Source organism: Bufo bufo, chromosome 11, assembly GCF_905171765.1.
Source record: "Bufo bufo chromosome 11, aBufBuf1.1, whole genome shotgun sequence".
NCBI classification, from domain to species: domain Eukaryota; kingdom Metazoa; phylum Chordata; class Amphibia; order Anura; family Bufonidae; genus Bufo; species Bufo bufo.
Genome location: NC_053399.1, coordinates 87,986,894 through 88,007,347, shown reverse-complemented (window position 1 = coordinate 88,007,347; position 20,454 = coordinate 87,986,894). Strand labels below are relative to the sequence as shown.

The 20,454-nt window shown below is 40.8% G+C and overlaps 1 long non-coding RNA gene across 1 annotated transcript; it reads right to left on the bottom strand.

Moving 5' to 3' along the window:
- Positions 1-3,695: 3,695 nt before the first annotated feature.
- LOC120981821 lies at positions 3,696-5,942 on the bottom strand. Its single transcript, XR_005774759.1, has 2 exons — positions 5,787-5,942; positions 3,696-3,756 (listed from the first exon to the last, which is right to left on the bottom strand). It is a non-coding gene; the product is annotated as an uncharacterized LOC120981821 (long non-coding RNA).
- Between the last annotated feature and the right edge of the window lie 14,512 nt (positions 5,943-20,454).

Genomic DNA, 20,454 nt, shown 5'->3' with positions numbered 1-20,454 from the left:
AAATGTAATTCCCTACACTTTCTGTCCCTTCTACAGCACAGCTCTCCCTGACTAAGACTGAGCTGAACCACATGTAATCGGGTTCTTTATAGCACCCGATGACGCGTTCCGGCCAGCCAATCACTGTAATGCCAGTAACCAACATGGCTACGGCATTACAGTGAGTGTCAGTACTTACCTGCACGTTTATTGGCTCCGTAGCAGGCAACAAACATGCGGGGAGGAGACTCGAGCATCGCGCTCGAGCACACTCGGTATTCGGCCGAACACTGTGATGTAGCGAGCATCGCGATGCTCGAGCCGAACTGGTGTTCAGCTGAGCATGCTTGCTCAACACTAGTCAAGATGAATCAGGCGTGGATCAGCCAGGATTTCCACCCACCAGTGCAAGATGCATCAGACTAGATCATCCATGGTGCCACACCAACACTTTGACAAAAGAGACTGGTTTCTTCTGCCTACCTGCCTCAGCTGCTATTCTGATGCTGCCACCCGCCTGATGCCACACATCTGATGCCAAGTGCTCCTTCTTTCACCCACCATCTTCAGCTGGTACTAGTATTGCCACCCACCTCCCCACTCTGTCACTGGGTCACTCTTTGGTCTCCTGATGCTGCTGCCACCTCCACATTATGTTACCTTGCCACTTTGTGGTCTCCTGATGCCACCTCGACACTATGTCACCTTGCCACTCTGTGGTCTCCTGATGCTGCTTCCACCTCCCCACTCTGTCACCGGGTCACTCTGTGGTCTCCTGATACTGCTGCCACCTACACACTATGTCACCTTGCCACTCTGTGGTCAACTGATGCTGCTGTCTCCTCCACACTATGTCACCATGCCACTCTGTGGTCTCCTGATGCTGCTGGCACTTCCACATTGCCATTGTGCCACTTTGTGGCCTCCTCTTGATGCTGCTGCTGCCACTTCCACACTCTGTCATTGTGCCACTCTGTATAACCCCAATTACAGAATCAAGGCGTTACAGAATGACTTTTCTATAAAACAATGTGGACACCCCAATAGCAGTAGTATTAGACCACTTTTCACCCCAATTATGGAATCAAGGTGTAATAGAATTGCTTATCTATTAACCAAGGATGACACTGTTTAATTAGTCCCTGCACTCTACCTATGCTCCCCCTATACAGTGTAAAACGTCTCCCTACACTGTCCCTACACTGTCCCTTAACTCTTCCCAACCAATATTTTACAATTAAAGGCTTTCTTAACCACTGTCCCTAGCGCTTGTCACACCTCATCCTGGCCGGATGAGGGTTTTATAGGACTGTGAAATCACAGGGGCTGGCTAGCTGCTGATTGGCTGTCTGGATGGCATTTGGGTGATCTCGCGTTCCCAAACTTCTTATTTTCATTTTGTAACAAATGTAGCTGCCATTTGATGAAAATATCGATTCGTTACCACGAAACGCCAGGAAATTTGGCTTCAGTGCAAATTTAATTTTTCCAAAACTTCAGATCAAATTCCACTTTGTCAACTTTGATTCGCTAAGCACTTATTATTATTATTTTCATCAGGTATATCACAATAATAATAATCACATTTATTAAAACCATACTGTATGTTATGGATAATGTGGAACCACTGTGCGTAGAACTGGAAAACACCACAAGGGTGGAATACAGATAAAAGGCTGTTGACCTACAGGGTAGGACAAACAGAGACATGGGCTTGGAACTTGTTCAGACTTGGATCAAGACTTCTGGGATCCAGACATGAAGAAACATGGACTTGGAACTTGTTCAGACTTGGATCAAGACATCTGGGAGCCAGACATTCAAAAACATGGACTTGGAACTTGTTCAGACTTGGATCATGACTTCTGGGACCCAGACGTTCAGAAACATGGACTAGGAACTTGTTCAGGCTTGGATCAAGACTTATGGAACCCAGACGTGCAGAAACATGGACTTGGAAGTTGTTCAGACTTGTTCAAGACTTCTGTAACCCACACATATGGAAGACCAGTCCAAACAGTAAAAATTGTAGGGACCAGTGCACATATGACAGTAACATCTGGAACCCGAACATTCCAGAAGTAGCCAGCAGACATGACAATAAATATTGGAACCCAGAAACGATAGGCAGGAACTGCCAGACAAAAAGGTCAGGCTACAGGATCAGTAAACATTGTTGCACAGCCAGGGCCTGGCCACAAACTTCAGACAGAACTTCTTAACAAACAGACAAAACCCAGGAACTAAATAGCAGGACTAACAAGCACATGGACAACAGGTGCAGATTCAGACACAGACTGGGGAATTAACCTCTATATTACCAAATAAGGGAGGCACACGTCACAAAAGAGCTTGTCACACCCACAAGTAATCCGCAGCCAGTACGCAAACAACAGAAGCATACACGCACTGCCACACAGACTCATGGTCCTAGGTACACATACAAAATTTACGGCAACCAGCCAGCACGGAGTACAATGGCATACAGTGACCATTTTTTGGTTACATTGCCCTCTCCAAAATATATATTCTTCCCCATTTTTCAATTTATGGTCAATTAAATGGTGCTATTAAAAAACTGCAACTTGTCCCATAAAAAGCAAGCTCTTGTGAGACTACATGAATGGAAAAGTAAAAATAAATAAATATATTATGGCACTTGAAAAAATGGAGGAAAAAAACAAAACGCAAAAATTAAAATTGACCTGGGCTAAACCACTAGAGGACTAGGGACTAGATTTCAAGCTTTTGAGTCTCAGGTCAAGACTGAAAGTGTAGATGCAGATTACTTGAAATAATCAGTACACCACGTATACCAAGGGACACTGGAAACAAGTCATGGAACATTTGCATAGTTCAAAGGTGACTGGACAGAAGATAATTCAATCAAGTACTGAGTAGAACTGTCCAAGGGAGATGAACTGTCCTATCCATCTTCCTCGGATAATGGCACCACTGCCCCATATTGAAGTAGTTTTTCTGGGGTTAATGTGGGAATGAAAGAGTGAACTGTAAGAGTCTACTCCTCTAGACTTCCTGGACATTTTTGAGACTAGATGGACATACAGTATATCTGTTTTTAATTGTATTGACTACAGCTTGTAACTGTGTAAGTCAAGAGAAGAACTGTCCTACCCATCATTCTCGATGGCACCACTGTCCCATGATGGAGTGATCTGCTATAAGTTGAGGTAGGAGTTGTAGAGTGGACTGTAAGGATCTGCTCCTCTAGACCATGGACATTTTTGAGACAGAATGAACTAGAGGAACTGTCCTGCCCATCTTTCTCGATGGCACCACTGTCCCATGGTGGAGTGATCTGCTATAAGTTTAGGTGGGAGTTGTAGAGTGGACTGTAAGGGTCTGCTCCTCTAGACCATAGACATTTTTGAGACAGGATGAACTAGAGGAACTGTTCTACCCATCTTTCTCGATGGCACCACTGTCCCATGGTGGAGTGATCTGCTATAAGTTGAGGTGGGAGTTGTAGAGTGGACTGTAAGGGTCTTCTCCTCTAGACCATGCACATTTTTGAGACAGGATGAACTAGAGGAACTGTCCTACCCATCTCTCTCGATGGCACCACTGTCCCAGTGGGTGGAGTGATTTGCTATGGGTTGAGGTAGGAATTATAGAGTGGACTGTATTGGTCTGCTCCTCTAGACTTCATGGACATTTTTAGGTCAAAATTATTAATTTCTATTAAATATTTATTCACCTTCCAGAGCAAAACATCCGGAGCACAGCAGAAACAGAATGGAAATGTTTTTCATTTTGCTGTAGAAAAAAAAAAGTCTGTATGAATGTTTTTGTTTTTAACATATTCATCAACTTCATATAAACCAATCCAAACAACAATGAACCTTATTCAATGCCCAAAATAGGACATGTCCTTAAAGGGGTTGCCCGGTATTTTTATTTTGATGGCCTAACTATCGTATTGATGGGGATCTGATAGCCAGCACTTCCACTGATCAGCTGTTCAGGAGTAGCTCCGGTGAAAGAAGTACACTACTCCATCCAGGGCTGGTTACTACAGTGATTGGTGAGGGTGCTAGGTATCGGAAACCTGTCGATGTAATATCCTGATAGGCCATCGATATCAAAATACTCGATAATCTCTTCACGTTATTAAACTGCAGAGTGCGAATATAACCTTATATTAAAACAATGAAAAAAATTGTTAAGCTGATATCAACAGAAAACTATAAGCAGTTTCCGCTGATCTCCAGCCCAGAAATTACCTTCATACCGTAAGTGACTGTGATAAAGGAGCAAGATTTAATTAAAAACAAATACAAAAAGAAGTAAAATTAAAAAAATGAACAAAAAGGCATCATAATCTACATAATACTACACTATAATAATTCACGTAATACTCTGAATAATAATCCATTATAACACTACAAAATATAACAAAATACTCAAATAGTCCACATATTATGCCACATAATACTCCATATCATGATCTACATGCTACTCTACAAAATACTCCACGTAATGCTTCACTAAAATACTCCACATCATAATGCACTATAATACTAGACATAATATGCCACGTAATACTCTACATAATACTCCATTATAACACTCCACAAAATATGCCAAAATGCTCTACTACAATAATCTATGAAATATGCCATGTACTACTCTACATAATACTCCATGATACTTAATACCCTACATAAGACACCGCTATAATTCTACACTGGTGGAGCGGGTAATTGTGTCTTCATCAGGAAAGATGTCTTCACGCATCAGTGAAAAAAAATGCCATAAGGCCTCATGCACACGACAGTATTTTTTCACGGTCCGCAAAACGGGGTTCCGTTGTTCCGTGATCCGTTTCCGTTTTTGTTTCCTTGTGTCTTCCTTGATTTTTGGAGGATCACCAGACATGAAGGAAAGTGAAAAAAAATCTAAGTCAAGTTTGCCTTGCAAATGATAGGAAAAAAGCGGACGCGGATGACAATCTTGTGTGCCTCCGTGTTTTTTCACGGACCCATTGACTTGAATGGGTCCGAGATCTGTTATCCGTGAAAAAAATAGGACAGGTCATATTTTTTTGACGGACTGGAAACACGGATCACGGACGCGGATGACAAACGGTGCACTATTCGAGTTTTCAACGGACCCATTGAAAGTCAATGGGTCCGCAGAAAATCACGGAAAACGGAACAACGGACACGGAACACAGCAACGGTCGTGTGCATGAGGCCTTAAAAGGAGACACTCTCAGTTTTTCATGGCCATTTTGCATCAGTTTGTGCATCCATTTTCTGGCTATGTTTCCGTTTTTAATATCCGTTTTTCATCAGTTTTTTTTTAAGGCTGTTAAAAACTGCCATTTAAAAACAGATGTTGTTCTTTGTTTTTTTTTTACATGCCAAACCCTGCAGTGCTCTCAGTATATTTTATGCCCCCCCACAGTGCCCCCTGGACATCGGATGACCCCCATAGTGCTCCCAGTATGATTAATGGTCCCTTAGTGTCTGATTAATAGCTCCATAGTTGGCGCCAGTATAAAAAAATGTCCACATGGCCCCTCAGTAAAAAATAATGGCCCCTTAGGGCCTCTCATTACATATAGTTGTGCCACCACAAAAAAATAATAATTATATATATATATATATATAACCTCCTGCACTCCTTTCTAAATGGCCGTTAAAAACGGTCCCATTAATCTGGAAACAGACAAAAATAGGGCATGTCTTACTTTTTGATGGCTGTTATTCACTGACTACAATTGATTCTAAAAATGACTGTGACCACAGCCATTTTTCCTGAGGGTGTGAATGTAGTCTTACCTACTCTTCGGTGTCACAGGTGTTTCCGTCTTCTAAGCAGTTCCCGTGGCTTTATATAGAAGAATGCAAATCTTAGAGAACAAAAACATCAGTTCATGGGGAAGTCCAGTCTTGTCATTTTTTTGGCAGTAGTTATGAAATGCTGTTCTTTTGCAATGTTTCAAAAGAGTAACAACCCGTCCCTTGGCCTTTTTTTTAATGTTTTTTTGTGTGTGTAATAACATATACAGTATATCATATAGTCTTATATGTCATATCAGATTTTTATAGAGATCCAATCTCATCCCTCCCAATGGTGAATGTATCCACTGTGTGAGTGGTATATGTGTGGTATATGTCCAGTGCATGATCGGTGCCCGTGTCCTATGTGTGAGTGGTGCATGATCAGTGCCTGTGTCCGCTGTGTGAGTGGTACATGTGTGGCATGTGTCGTGTATGATCGGTGCCTGTGTCCTATGTGTGAGCAGTGCATGTGTAGCATGTATCCACTGTATGATCGGTGCCCGTGTCCTATGTGTGAGTGGTGCATGTGTAGCATGTATCCACTGTATGATCGGTGCCCGTGTCCTATGTGTGAGCGGTGCATGTGTAGCATGTATCCACTGTATGATCGGTGCCCGTGTCCTATGTGTGAGTGGTGCATGTGCAGCATGTATCCACTGTATGATCGGTGCCCGTGTCCTATGTGTGAGTGGTGCATGTGTAGCATGTATCCACTGTATGATCGGTGCCTGTGTCCACTGTGTGAGTGGTACATGTGTGGCATGTTTCCAGTGTATGATCGGTGCCTGTATCCTATGTGTGAGCGGTGCATGTGTAGCATGTATCCACTGTATGATCGGTGCCCGTGTCCTATGTGTGAGTGGTGCATGTGCAGCATGTGTCCACTGTATGATCAGTGCCTGTGTCCTATGTGAGAGTGGTGCATGTGTGGTATATGTCTGTGTCCTATGTGAGAGTGGTACATGTTTGCCATGTGTCCAGTGTGTAATTGGTTCCTGTGTTTATGTGGTATGAGTGGTATATGTGTTGCATGTATCCATTGTGTGATCGGTGAGATTGGCCACTCCGTAAGCAAGTGGATGGGGTGAGTATCATTTTTTTTGTTTTCACCCCCAAAAATTTTTTGTTACCATGAAGCACACCACCTTCCACCAGAAGCCAGGAGTGCAACTTCTTCATCACTGCACCAGTGAGGTTTGGTGGACAGAAGATCAGTCACCATGAACACCGTGATCAGATCAGATCTAATCTGAGGACTGCCACTTAAGTCCTGTCTACTACAACACCCATCCTCTCCACACTCCCCCTGGGTTGTTGCATTGTAACACTTTTTTTTTTTCTTTTTTTCAGCTTTACTGTGAATATATTTTTTTTGCTTGTGATGCTCAACAGTTTGGGCAGATGAAGATATCCTAAATAGACCATTGATCCCATGAGAGCCCCCTGCACTTAAGATGTATTCAAGACAATTAATTGGGTGCCTTTTTCCCAAAGAGTGCTTTTATTGTGCAAAAATAGTAAAGCATTTTTTTTTATTACATATTTGGTACTTTTATAACTGTAATGAGCTGTAGAATAAAAATATTGTTATGGAATGAATGTGGATCCCCTTTGTCTACTGAATAGATTTGACTTGCGGCTACTCCTAAAGGTATTATCTGAGTAACTCCACTTGTCTTCATTATTCAACCTCTATGTTGGGATCTGGACTCTGCTGTAGGGTAACCACCAGGCTGCTACCTCCTAGATTCGTTTTTGTTCAGTAGACCTCTGACCCACAGAGGTCAAGAGACACTGGTGAAAAACACCGAAGAGTCAGGCTGGGGTTAAGGCAGGCAGATTCTGTGCAATCCAAAGTCAGTCTGGGGGTCAGGATAGACAGCTCAGGTTCAATATGACTTACAGACAGGGGTCAGGTGGTGTAGCAAGGGGTCAAATCTGGTGGCAGGCAGAAGTTGGTACTTTGCAGAGTAAACAAGACAATGGCACATTTTAGTAGGAAACTAGACAACTAGAACCTATTGCTCAGGCACCCTACCACAGGTAAAAGGGGCCTTAAATACTCTAGGGTGGAAAGCCATTGCCTGGGGAAGACTTAGGTGAATGGACACTGGCCCTTTCAGTCAGAGGAGACACGCATGTGCCCCATAGGTGGAGAGAGGCAGAGCAGGAGAAAAGCAAGCCACAACCTCTACAGTAGGAACAGGAGGATGCTGACGGGTACAAACGGCCATAGAAATAAGGTGAGCATGAGGGCAGCTGTGCCCGCTGGGAGGAGACAGGTTTCAGTGGGTACAGATTGCTGGCATATCAGATAGCAAATCTGAAAAAATTGTGAAATTGCTCCCCCTATAAAGTTATTACATTTAGTCAAGTTGCATGCACCCCAAAATGAAAATTACAACTCATCTTGCAAAAAACAAGACTGTAATGATTTTGTTCCCTATATGTGGTGAACATAAATAACATATATGAATCATGTGATGAATCGTGAGCATGTTCTGCTGCGGCTCTCTCTCCTTATCACAGTTCAGGAGGCAGCTAATGCATAGAACTGTGCATGTGCATTCTCTGTCCACCTCAGCGAGGTGGACAGAGGAATAAGAAAAAGAAAAAAACAGAAGGTGGCGCTATATAGGTACATTTTATTGAATAACTCAGTGACTATACAAAGTTTTTAAATAACCATGCCATTACTAAACTATTTAGATCCAGGTGCTAGTTTAAAAAATGCTGAATATTTTTGTGGAAAAACCTCTTTAACATGTTATTTAACCCCATCCTGCCCTATACTTTACTATTACATTAATTCAAGTAGAGTTAACACAAAAGAATGTGAAGGTGCAGCACAGTGATGGTACGGGCTCAGGATCTGTGCCTGCGCCAACACTTCCAGGTGTCAGCTGTATATAAACCTGGTGCCCTACTTTCACTATTGGGATCAGAGATCTTTAAATATGAAAAAAAAAATATTTATCGTGCACAGTGAGCTGTGAAAAAAAAGTTAAAAACAAACCCAATGCCAGTTTGGTCACTTTGCCTCCCCAAAAATAAACTGAATAAAAAAAATGATCAAAAGATCGCATGTATCCCAAAATGATATAGAAAAATGCAGCTCACACAGCTCAGTTGGCAGAAAAATATAAAAAAAAGTAGTGAGTGGCAGAAACACAATGCAATTTAAAAAATATATAATTTTTTGAAAAAACTAATACAGTTGCAAGAAAAAGTATGTGAACCCTTTGGAAAGATATGGATTTCTACGGCCGGCGTGATGATGTAATAGCGCACCGAACGGGATTTCGGCCGAGATCTTCAAGCAAGATGGAGGCTGGCGCCCCGTCTCGAGGCGGTAAGTTTGAATATTTTTGTTTTTTATACTATTTCAGCATAAATCGATTTGCTGACACGAAGCACGAGGAAATTCGGATTCTAGGCGAATCGAATTTATCCTGGAATTCGTGGGATTCGATTCGCTCATCTCTAAATATATTGGTATAGGTTCTCCAAAAAACTATAAAATCTACAAGGGTTAAGTTAGAAGTGAAAAGATTTCAGCCTACCCGTCTGACCCAAAAGTCCTGAGATCCATAACAGCAACCAGACCAGCATCTTCTCCCTGTCCATTGTATCTGATTAAGGAAGGTGAAGAATTGCAGGATATTATGTCTTAAAGTCTTCACGATATACAGTTCTAAGGAAGCTTTCCACTGCACTTGGATATTTATCACTTAGGTTGAAGTTGATGGGTTCTGATGAAAGATAATTTCCTTCTGTTGTCATCACTTGTCTGTCTGGAGCTTTGAGATATGAGAGGAACAAAGTCATGAGAAAAAGAATGACAATTTACCTTTAATGTTCTGCTGCTAACTATAGTCAGGAACCAACAGGAACTTATCTAAGAGTGTAAAGCGAGCAAATATGAAATATGTTCTTGAGTTGAAAGCAAAACGTGGCCAGGGAGAGAAAGACACTCATAGGGTGAGACTGTAAAAATGCAGAGACCCCCAGAGGGATATATATTCTGCTCACCTGTTTTTATTATGCAGTACCGGGCACAACTCCAGCATGGGCTTTTATGGCATATCAGTAGAATATATAATCAAAGCTGATAGGTAGGCGCCACAACTTTGCAAACTCAACTCTTGGGAGAATGTGTGACTGCCTCCTCATTCAGTCTCTACCTGGATGTCATGGATGGTAGCTGCTTCACATGGCAGGATGGTCTGCAGGGAACACCATTTAAAGGGAAGACAGAAGACCCCTGACCCATGATTTGTCAGGTTAGGTGGAAAAAGAGGGGAAAGGTGGCTGCACATGGGCATGGCCATCTCCATGCAAGTCATCCTCCTCATCAGTCTATATACTGTAGATGGTTACTATTCTGAAGATACAGTATGTTGAAGAATGGCTTATGATTAAGAATATACAGTTTGGTATCAGAGGCTTGTAACCTCTGTGAACCAGGTATAGCTTTCTCTCTTAGGGTACTGGATGTTGGTTGTATTTGAGCACTGTATGTTGGCATTATTTAAACACTTTTTGTGGTTTTATTTGCTGTAACTTGTTCCCTATGAGAAGTGGTGGCTCCTGATAAAAATGTTCTAGATGTCTTGGCCAATAGCTCCTGATAAGCATTCAACTGGAGTACTGGAGGGTAACACTGTCGTTGTCTTGTTTTTTGTCAATAGGTTCTCTGTGATAGGCGAACCTATACTTACCCTAAACCTAGCAGACATGTAGTTAGTGCATTGCAGCCAAGATAAGATCATCTGAGGAAATGTGGATTCAGTACATCTTATCTCAACTTCCTCTCCTGTAGTAGTAATCAGTGTGATGGCGAGGAGAAAGCTCATTATCTTCACATATTATATACAGTAATAACCACAAGTGAACTGAGATCATTTCCTCAAACACATTATGAACAATTCAATAATAATTATTATATTTGTTTAGCTAGAAATTGTGGTAGTCCTCCATTTCTAAGACTGGGAAGTCCAGGTGTATGAAGTCCCTTGGGGGATACAGTGGACTACCTGCCTGCTCCTCCAGCATCCAGACAGATAAGCATGCTTACTTAGATAGTCCTAAGCCCAATGGACCCTGGTTTATAGTCATTTTTGGTTGTAAATTCTACAGGAATAGTAATTCCTAAACTAGAATAGTTCTCCCAGGCTTTACCTGCTCTTAGCCAGGCAAAAGTGCAAAACCAAGGTCGGAGGGGGGGTTCTAATCTATCACAAGAATTTAGGTAATGGTGCTCCAATATAACAACGTGGTCCTCTGAACTTGCTTGAATTAGTAAATCTCAAGACCCATGTACAATCATTTGTCCTTACTCTCCTCTCCGTAACCTACAACTGACAACCAGGATTCCATGCAACTGACAACCAGGATTCCATGCAGGTACGAAGCATAGGACCTTTAGATTTTTGGAGTTAAGTACTTTTCACAATGTAATCTCTAGAATATCTTGGGCCACCACCTTTGAAGACTGTGTAGTTTTCGCAGGTTCTCCAGCCTCTCCCATGAGCAGCAGTTGCTTATATCTATATCTGAGCAACCATTCTGATGTTGGATGTTACCTTATAACTCCATGCCTGCCTCATAATGGCTTTTTTAATATATAGCCAACAGAAAATCTGAACATTTGTTGAATGCAGTAAAGCTAGTTGTTTCCCTTTAAGGTTACCTACTGGAATGCCTGTGAGCTGAAAAAAGGAACCTGAACTTCCTCTTGCATAAAGCACATGCAGAAGTTGCACTGACAGCAACCATAAATCTTAGAAATCATAAGACATGAGAACACAAAGTACAGTAGGAGGTTACATCACTTTTTGATACTGCATGATTTCGCTGTCCCTTTAGGATACCTCTGTTCCACATGTCTTATTAGAGCATATGGATATAATAGTGGGTAGTCTTCCTATTGGAACCCTGTCTATTACTGTAATGAATCGCTCAGATTCTGGAAGACTCAGCCTAACCATGAATTAGATGGTCATCCATTAAAAGAGGTTCTCTGAGACCAGAAACCCCTTTTCAGATGGCCAAGCATTGTATATGAGTTAAAAGAAAAAAGACTAATCTGTCACCAGCAGTTTGGGTCCAGCGCCAAGCTTACCTCACCTCACTGGACATGCACTTTGTTTCTACCATCATGTCACCTCTGAGGCCATTGATTGTCCAGCAGTGGTGACATGCGTGTTGACAGCATATCATCATACTTCTGGTCCAAAGGGGACGGAAAGTGGAGTAGAAGGAACCATCTATTAGTAAAACAGGGGAGCCCTGACACATGATATACCAGTTGAGGTGGTGAATATGAGGTCCCTTGGCAAATATTTTTTGATCAAAATCATTTATGCCCATCCACCACGCAAGGTGACCTCTTCTGGACTCTAAATGATACCTCTACTTGTGCGAGTAGGCCTCAGCTTAATTCAGGCAGAGCAGGTTCCACATTTATGTACTGAAACCATTCTGTATGCCAACTCTTCTGGTGACAAATGCATACTGCAAAAACATAAGACAAGATAATCAGCACAACCTATAAAATTAAGAGAATGCACTAATGTTCATCGCCACGGCTGAAATTACAGAAGTAAAAGCAAACACAAAGGAAAAGTACTATGCAAAAAGAATATAGAACTAATTATATTCTCAGTATATAAAATGAATATCAGGTACTCTAAAATATATTCTAATCAAAATCATTTGTGCCCATCCACCATGGCAAGGTGACCGCTTTGGAACCTACTCTATATGATATCTCTTCTTGTCCAACTGGTCCTATGTTTGCAGAGTGCTCTTGCGCTGTGTTTGCTTATAACCACATATAGGGTATAGGTTCAGTCACCCTTAGTGAAGTGGGCACCACACATAACTTAGCATCAGAGGCTTGCAACCACAGCATATTATTTAGATACTGCATGATGCTGTTATTACATAGCTGTATGAATGGTGCTATTATTAGGGAACTATATATTGGCATTATTTGATCAGTTAATTGTGATTCTATTAAGCATTGTATGCTAGTATTATTTTGATATTATGTGAGTATTGTATGTTGGTATTTTTTGAGTATTGCACATTGGTATTATTTGATCACTGTATGGTGGCATTTTATGACCACTCTATGTTGGTCTTATTTAATCACTGTATGATGGTATTAATTCTATATTTCAATTATGAAAAGACAAACAGAGGTACAAATACTCTCACAGGAAAGTATAAAAAGATTACAATGAGTACATTCCTGAGAGGCATGAATAAATCCAAAAGCCAAAATAGCTAATAATATATATTATAGCTAATAATATTTCAATTTTAAAAACGGGGTGAGGGACAAAAACAAAATATTAAAGGGAGGAGGGGATGTCCTCCAATATGCTGTGATGGGCTGCAAGAAGAAGTGTACATTACATTAAAATAATAAAAGCAAGATCTAGAGACCTATGCAAAAACCCTAGAAGCATGGACTACAGAAGGGTTAGATGGATCACATGAGAGATTTGATTTAAAATTTGGCCATGAGGACCAAATCTTAAGGTATTGATCCCTCGTCCTACTAGACAGACTGGAAAGCTCTTCAAATAGACAGACTTGGTTCACCATTGAAACCCATTCTTGAAAGCAGGGAGGAGATTGGCTAAGCCAATGAAGGGGAATTAAAGCCTTGGCTGTGGTCAATAGGTGAGTGATTCGATTTTAGAGGTTTTGTAAGGGGAGCTAGCTAAAAGAGGAAGAACAGATCTGCTGGATAGTTTAATACGTTGCCAATAATAGTTAATTAGTGGGCATGACCCCCAGATATGAGAGAGAGAACCAACGTGTGCACCACACCTCCAACAGTCCTTAGAACTAGAGAGGTTATATGTAAAGAGAAACTGGGGTTTTGTTATATCTTATGAGGAATTCCCATGTGTCTCTGATTGTAGTCTGGATTCAAGAGCCCGCACCTTGGTCCTGCTTGGGCTAATATAGCCCAAAAGCAGCCCCCTCCTCTTTCTTCAACAGGAGGGTGATGACATCATCGTGGGCGTGTGACGGAATGCTTGAACTGAAACAAAGGACTTCCTGTCCAAGCTGTAAAATTAGAGCTTTCCCCCCAGCTGCTACACCATAACATCACACACTCCCACGTCATAACAGAGCCAGGCTGATCAATATATATATATGTACACATATACACACTACACAACCTGGGGATCAAATCAGTATATACATATATATCCACCCAACCTGGGGGCACTTAGGTATACATGTATATACATACACATAATATAATTCTGGGGCATAAATGGGCAGTAATAAGCCCACCTGCCTATGGATATATTATACATAGAGATGTATGCTGACAAGGGGGCATACATACATCTCCACGTATACACCCATACCACCTGGAATGGCCCATGCAAAAGGGCCAATATACATGCATATATGTAAGGGCATATATACATATATATTTAAATCCAACACTTCCATCAACAAGGCCACTAAATGTTTTTGAAACAAATAACTGCACCAGTGAAAGGCGTATATTTTTTCTTTCTATAATGAAATAGGCCACTATACCCTTTTGCCACAAATAACTGCACCAGTGAAGTGCGTATATATATTTTTCTTTCTGTACGCTTTCAACACATATAACCGCTGACGTGAACTGAGAATATATTTTTCTTTTTGTACTGAAATAGGCCAGTAAACGCTTTTAGCAGAAATAACTGCACCAGTGAAGTGCGTATATATTTTTCTTTCTGTACTGAAATAGGCCACTAAACCCTTTTGCCACAATTAACTGCACCAGTGAAGTGTGGATATTTTTTACTTTCTATATTGAAATAGGCCACTAAATGCTTTTGCCACAAATAACTGCACAAGTGAAGTGCGTATATTATTTTCTTTCTGTACACTTTCAACACATATAACCGCCGACGTGAACTGAGAATATATTTTTCTAGTTTGAAAAGATATAAGCCACTAAAGGCTTTTCAACATAGCGCTTGCACCCCAAGAACAAATTGCTGGAATGACAGAGCTGTATAATGGCTATTTGGATCCCCCAATTATCTTTCCCTGCACTTGTAAATCGCTTTTCTAGCACTGTCCCAAGCGCCTTCTGACGTCTCTCTTTGCACTAAGATGCTGTGAAATGATTCCTCCCTATCCTTGCACTTATAAATAGTTTTGTCTGTCTTTTTTTTCACTATGAGGTTTTTCTAATTGCTGTCCCTAGCGCCTTCTCACGTCTGTCCCTGCACTCAGAACGCTTGCAAAATGTCTGACTCTAAGATGGCCGCCGTATTTATAGGGCTGTAAAACCACAGGACTGGCTGGCTGCTGATTGGCTGCATGCATGGCATTGTGGGTCAGCCCGCCTTCCCAGAGTTCCTTGCCTCATGTTCTCACAAGTGTAGGTGCCATTTTTGGAAAAATTGTGATTCGTTACCATGAAGCGCGAGAAAATTTGCATTAGTTATTTCCTGAAATTCGGATCGAATTCCACATTGTCAGCTTCGATTCGCTCATCTCTAACTACGTTATCTTCTTTAAATTCCAAAGCTTTCACCGCAGCCCATAGAAAAATTTATTTGCTCTGGTTGAAAATACATTTTTGTACATGACCTATTTTATAATGAAATGACCGACTGTGTCCCACATTGATCACGGGTATTAATTAGAGGTTGTGATTTCTGGGGATACTTTGAGAGGGACAATAGGTCTTGGTTCTTCTAGAAATGCTTGTACAGTAATGCTGAGACTGTAGCCAATTTATTCCTTCATAAAGCCATAAAATCTTTCTGGTTTTTAGGTTTTTGTTCCATTTTGTGAGCATCACTCCTTGACACTTCAGGTTTGTATTTTTGTATCTTCTATCTTCCTTGTCACTGTATAAGAAAAGACAAATAACTTCAGAATTAATTCAAATTTATACAATTTATAAGGGTTCCACCAATTAAAGTGGTTTTCAGCGACTTTGATATTGAAGATCTATCCTGGGGCACACTTCCAGTTCATTCAAATCTATGGGAATCCTGAAGATAGCTGAGGGCCATACTTGGCTTCTCTTTGGCAGGCCCATAGTGTTTAATGGAGCGGTAGCGCACATGAGTGGCTACCACACCTTTCACGCCAGTGACTCTTGCACCTCATTTTTGAAGTCAGTAGAGGTTCCTATGGTTAGACTCCCACTGAGCAGATACGTATCCCCTATTCTGTGGATATGGATAAGTTCTTGTGGTGGTACAACCACATTAATATCATATTATTGGGTTTGAGTCTTGGTACTCCTACCAATCAGCTATTTGAAGGGGCCACAGTACCCAGGCAAGCACCATGGCCTCTTCATTATCACACACAGAGGTGTACATGTCAGGAACAATAATGTAATTAACACATTTTGGATGTTGCTTTAACTCTTGATTTATTAATACTTTGCAATGTTATGGTTGAAAACCTAACTCAACTGGCCCAGCCACAATATCTGCACAACACTGTCATTGACCATACTGGCCAGCAGTCCAGATGTTCCTGGGACTTCCTCCAAGTTGGACTTTAAAGAGATGGATTTTGTCATAAAAGAGTCATTTTTGGACATTTTTAGAGGTGTTTCCAGACGGAATACTAATAAGGTACTGTACATAAAGCCTTATTATACAGCTCTCAACTGCTAAGGAACCTTAGAAGACTAAGGGGAGTTTCCTATGAATATAAAAATTACCTGGTTGTCTTGGTGCAGATTGGGTTTTGGGCACAGAAGTAGTAACTTTGTTCTTCTCCTTTGAGGATGCATTACCCAAATGTTGCTTATGTCCTGTAGTTAAAATAAATATATATTAATAGTTAAGTACATGCTACTTTATCAGCTATTCGGGAGCACATAACTTCTAACACTGATATGAATAAAGGAGGATCTTCTAATATCCTCACCTCAAGAGCAACACATTGAAAATAAGACCTGACTATAAGACTGATGCTACATAACCTTCAAAGGCCTCAAAGGGACCTTTTTGAAAAATGAGGAACAAGGAATCTGAACATATCTGAGGTCCAAAAAATGAACTATCCTCAAAATAAATCACTATATACCCACTGGGCCTCTTCAGTGAGAACCAGTGCCCCACCTAAGCATCATCTAAGGCATCTCATACAGCCAACCAGTACTCTGATCTGTACTGATGAGATTTAAGAAACTCAAAACAGTTGTCAACAGATGGGTCACTCTTCCTTTTGGTTGACATGAGCTAATTTGATAATTCTTATTCTTTCCCATGGATCATTACCAGAAAATAGGTCTACATATACCTGCTGGGTTTCTTCAATCAGTAAAGAACCAGTAAAGACCTTTCTTAGAGGGTAGAAGGGGATATTATGGAGCAACCCTGATAGAACACCTTTCCAAATATATCCTGAGATCCACAATCACCTATATGAAAGCCTGAGCCAAGTGATTTGTCACATCCTTGTAACAGGCACTAGGTTCAAGGGGCAAGAGAGACAATATAAGGATTATTACCAGTATTCTTCTCTACAGCTTTGTCCTTGTGGTTGGTTTCTGCATAGGTCTTCCTGTATGGCTGGTACTTTTCTGAAATAAGAACATTCATTTCAGATAAATCTGGTGCAACTTTAGACAGTTTTGTCCAACTTTAAACCGCCAATAGCTACTTGACATTGTGCCAACATTTAGGAGCATCTAAAGTCACACCCCTTTATCGTTAATTCACAGCTCCTCTCTGATAAGCCACGTCCCCTTGTCAAGAGAAGCTCAGAATGTGTCTAAAGCACAATAAATGTGGTGCAAACATCTATGCCAGCCTTTGGTACAAATTAAGTCACAATTCTGATGCATTTAGCTATGTAAATCTCTCCTACATTATACAGTCATGCTAGATTATTACATTGTATAATTTATCTGAGGAAAGATTAGTGAAATTTTACTTTAGCTATGATTATCTACAAATTACTTATAATATTAATATCAGATCATTATATATACCATTATTCTTATCACAGGTGATGTTGGTCTTTCTTCGGCTTCTGCCTGAGAGTTTCTTAGCCGAATAATAGTAATCTGAAGAAAAAATATTTACATTTTAAATTAAGTTGTGCCCTTCCTTACGCTTCCTCCTAGATGGACATTTCTTGATATGCGTGTCATGAGATGACCGACTCTTCAAAACAACATGATTTCGCAATATTAGGTGACAAAATTTCAGTATGTATCTATCTGCTACAGCCCAGTAATTGTATTGGGAACGCCAGCAGTAAGCAAACCCAATGAGAGCATCCGTGGGCATTCTTGCCACGTTTTCTTGGCCATTCACACACTAGTCTAGTAATTTCTGGTCATACTCACAATGTTCAACTTGTCATTTCTATTCTCACACTCCTCTCCCGGTCATTCTCATAGTGTTCTCCTGGACATTCTCACACTATTTTACTAATCATAATCTTCTGGTCATACTCATGTTGCTCTCATGCTCATTTTAACACTGTTCACATGGACATTCTCACAATGTCTCCTGGTCATATTGTACTCATTCCAACTATCAGTCTATTCTTCTGATCATACTCATATTATTCTCCTGGTCATTCTCACACTAATTACATGGACATTCTCACACTATTCACCGGGTCATTCTCCAGTCTGTTCTACTAGTCATGCTCACATTGTTCTCATTTCTGATTATCAGACCACTCTCCAGGTCCTTCTTATACTGTAGACCTAGTTGCTCATACTGTTCTCTGGGTCACTTCACATTCTTCTTATAGCAATTCGTACAATATTCTTCTTGGAGTTCATTTACTATTGTCCTAGTCTTTCTCACATTATTTTTACATTATTATTCTCATATTATTCTCCTGTTTTTTTTCCATACGTTTAACCTAGTCATTTTCACACTCTACCTGGTCATATTGACATTATTCTCCTGGTCATTCTCACACTATTATCCTAAAGCGGAGCAATCAGCAACATGTGGTACCTGATGACTGGTCTTGTTCATAATGTGGATTAAAGGCTTTTTTCTTCTCCCCTGATCTTCTCTTTTGGTTAAACTGGTTATAGCCTGAAAGGAACACGTATATGTGCTCATTAGTGCAAAAATATGATCATCAGCCAACCAGCAGAAACTCAGTGTATGAATGTATGAAAGCCAAAATGCCACACATTAGAATGGAGAAGAAACATGATTGGAGTGACTTTAACTATTGACACATCTGTCATCAATGAACAGAAAAGTGAGGCTACTGTGGGCAAATGTTGGTCTTTACTGCCTTATCACTCACCAATGTGGTAATGACAGAGGTCAAGGTCATCCAGTGAGGCCAAGTGGGGGAGAGGGGTTGACCACTCCTTGTGTATGCCCATGTATTGGTATATATTATTGAGTTTTATTATTATTATTTGATTAAACTAATACCAATATTTTTGTCTTCGTTGGAATACGTTCTCCTCCACCCCTTTCCCGAGGGTTTCCTGGCAGGCCAGAAGTTGTCTGAAAGAAAAACATATTTATCCTGAAGGACACTATAGAATAATAGGAAAAACTTCCTCCTGTCTTTCTGGAGCATGGTTCCATTAAATCCTTGCTTTTTCTTTTCTTCCTGCTCTACCCCCAACATGTGGTCCTAAACATCTCCGAATCTCCCCATGGGACAATATTGGTAGGCCCAGCCTGACCAGCCATTGGTATGAGAGGTATAAAACACTCCAATTAGACAGTGAGTACTTAGACTTCCTTCTGATTTAGAGTTCCTGAGGTCTTCAATCCTCTTCTATGAGGTCCATGAGATGTTCAAAGCTATTATGTGTCTCGATGAGTCTTTTTAAACATCTAAACATATCAGAACTTTCCTAAGGGTAGGTCCAGCCTGATCACCCACTGGTTTGTGTGGTATTACCCTTTCCCATTAGTTAGTGAGTACTTACACTCCATTAGTTCCTGAGGTGTTCCCTCCTCTTCTGTGAAGTCCTAGAGATTACTTTTTAATTGGATTTAAGTTGTTTATCTAGTCAAGAAACACCATACTCCAAACTTTGTGTTAAAGGGTATATCCAGTGTGAAATTTTATTCTATGTGGGGAAAAATGTGTATAATAATTTCAACTACTAACCCTGATGTCTATTGTCCACCTGCTGATGATCGTTGCTGTTCTTGGGTCTGTTGCTCTGTCCCTGGTCCGCTGGTTTATAATCCCCTAAAAGTAAATTACATTGTATTTTTTCTATACTGTCACTGCCCCTATAGTCCATATATAAAGAATTGGTATACTATATTACAGTAGACAGTGAAAATTACAATAATACCACTATGCTTCTCTCCATGCTTCTCGTCAATTGTCTTCCTCCACCCTTTCTTATAGGGCCTCCTGCATGGTTGGTAGTTGTCTGAAAAAAACATTTTTAGAACCTATGTTGAAAATAATGGAACAGGTCTCACCTTCTGCATTATAGATTTCTGGAATACTTACATGCAAACAAACCTTCTGTTAATTTCCTTTAGGAAAAGGCTGTGACGGACTGAACCGTCACTGGGGCTGCTGGAGAAGCCTGAGGGCCAGCCTCCTTCCTAGTGACTACGAATCTAGGATTTTGGAGATCCCCCTTGTTTGGTTGAACCGGGTGTCCGGGGCACATGGACGGCTGTTGCAGTGGAGC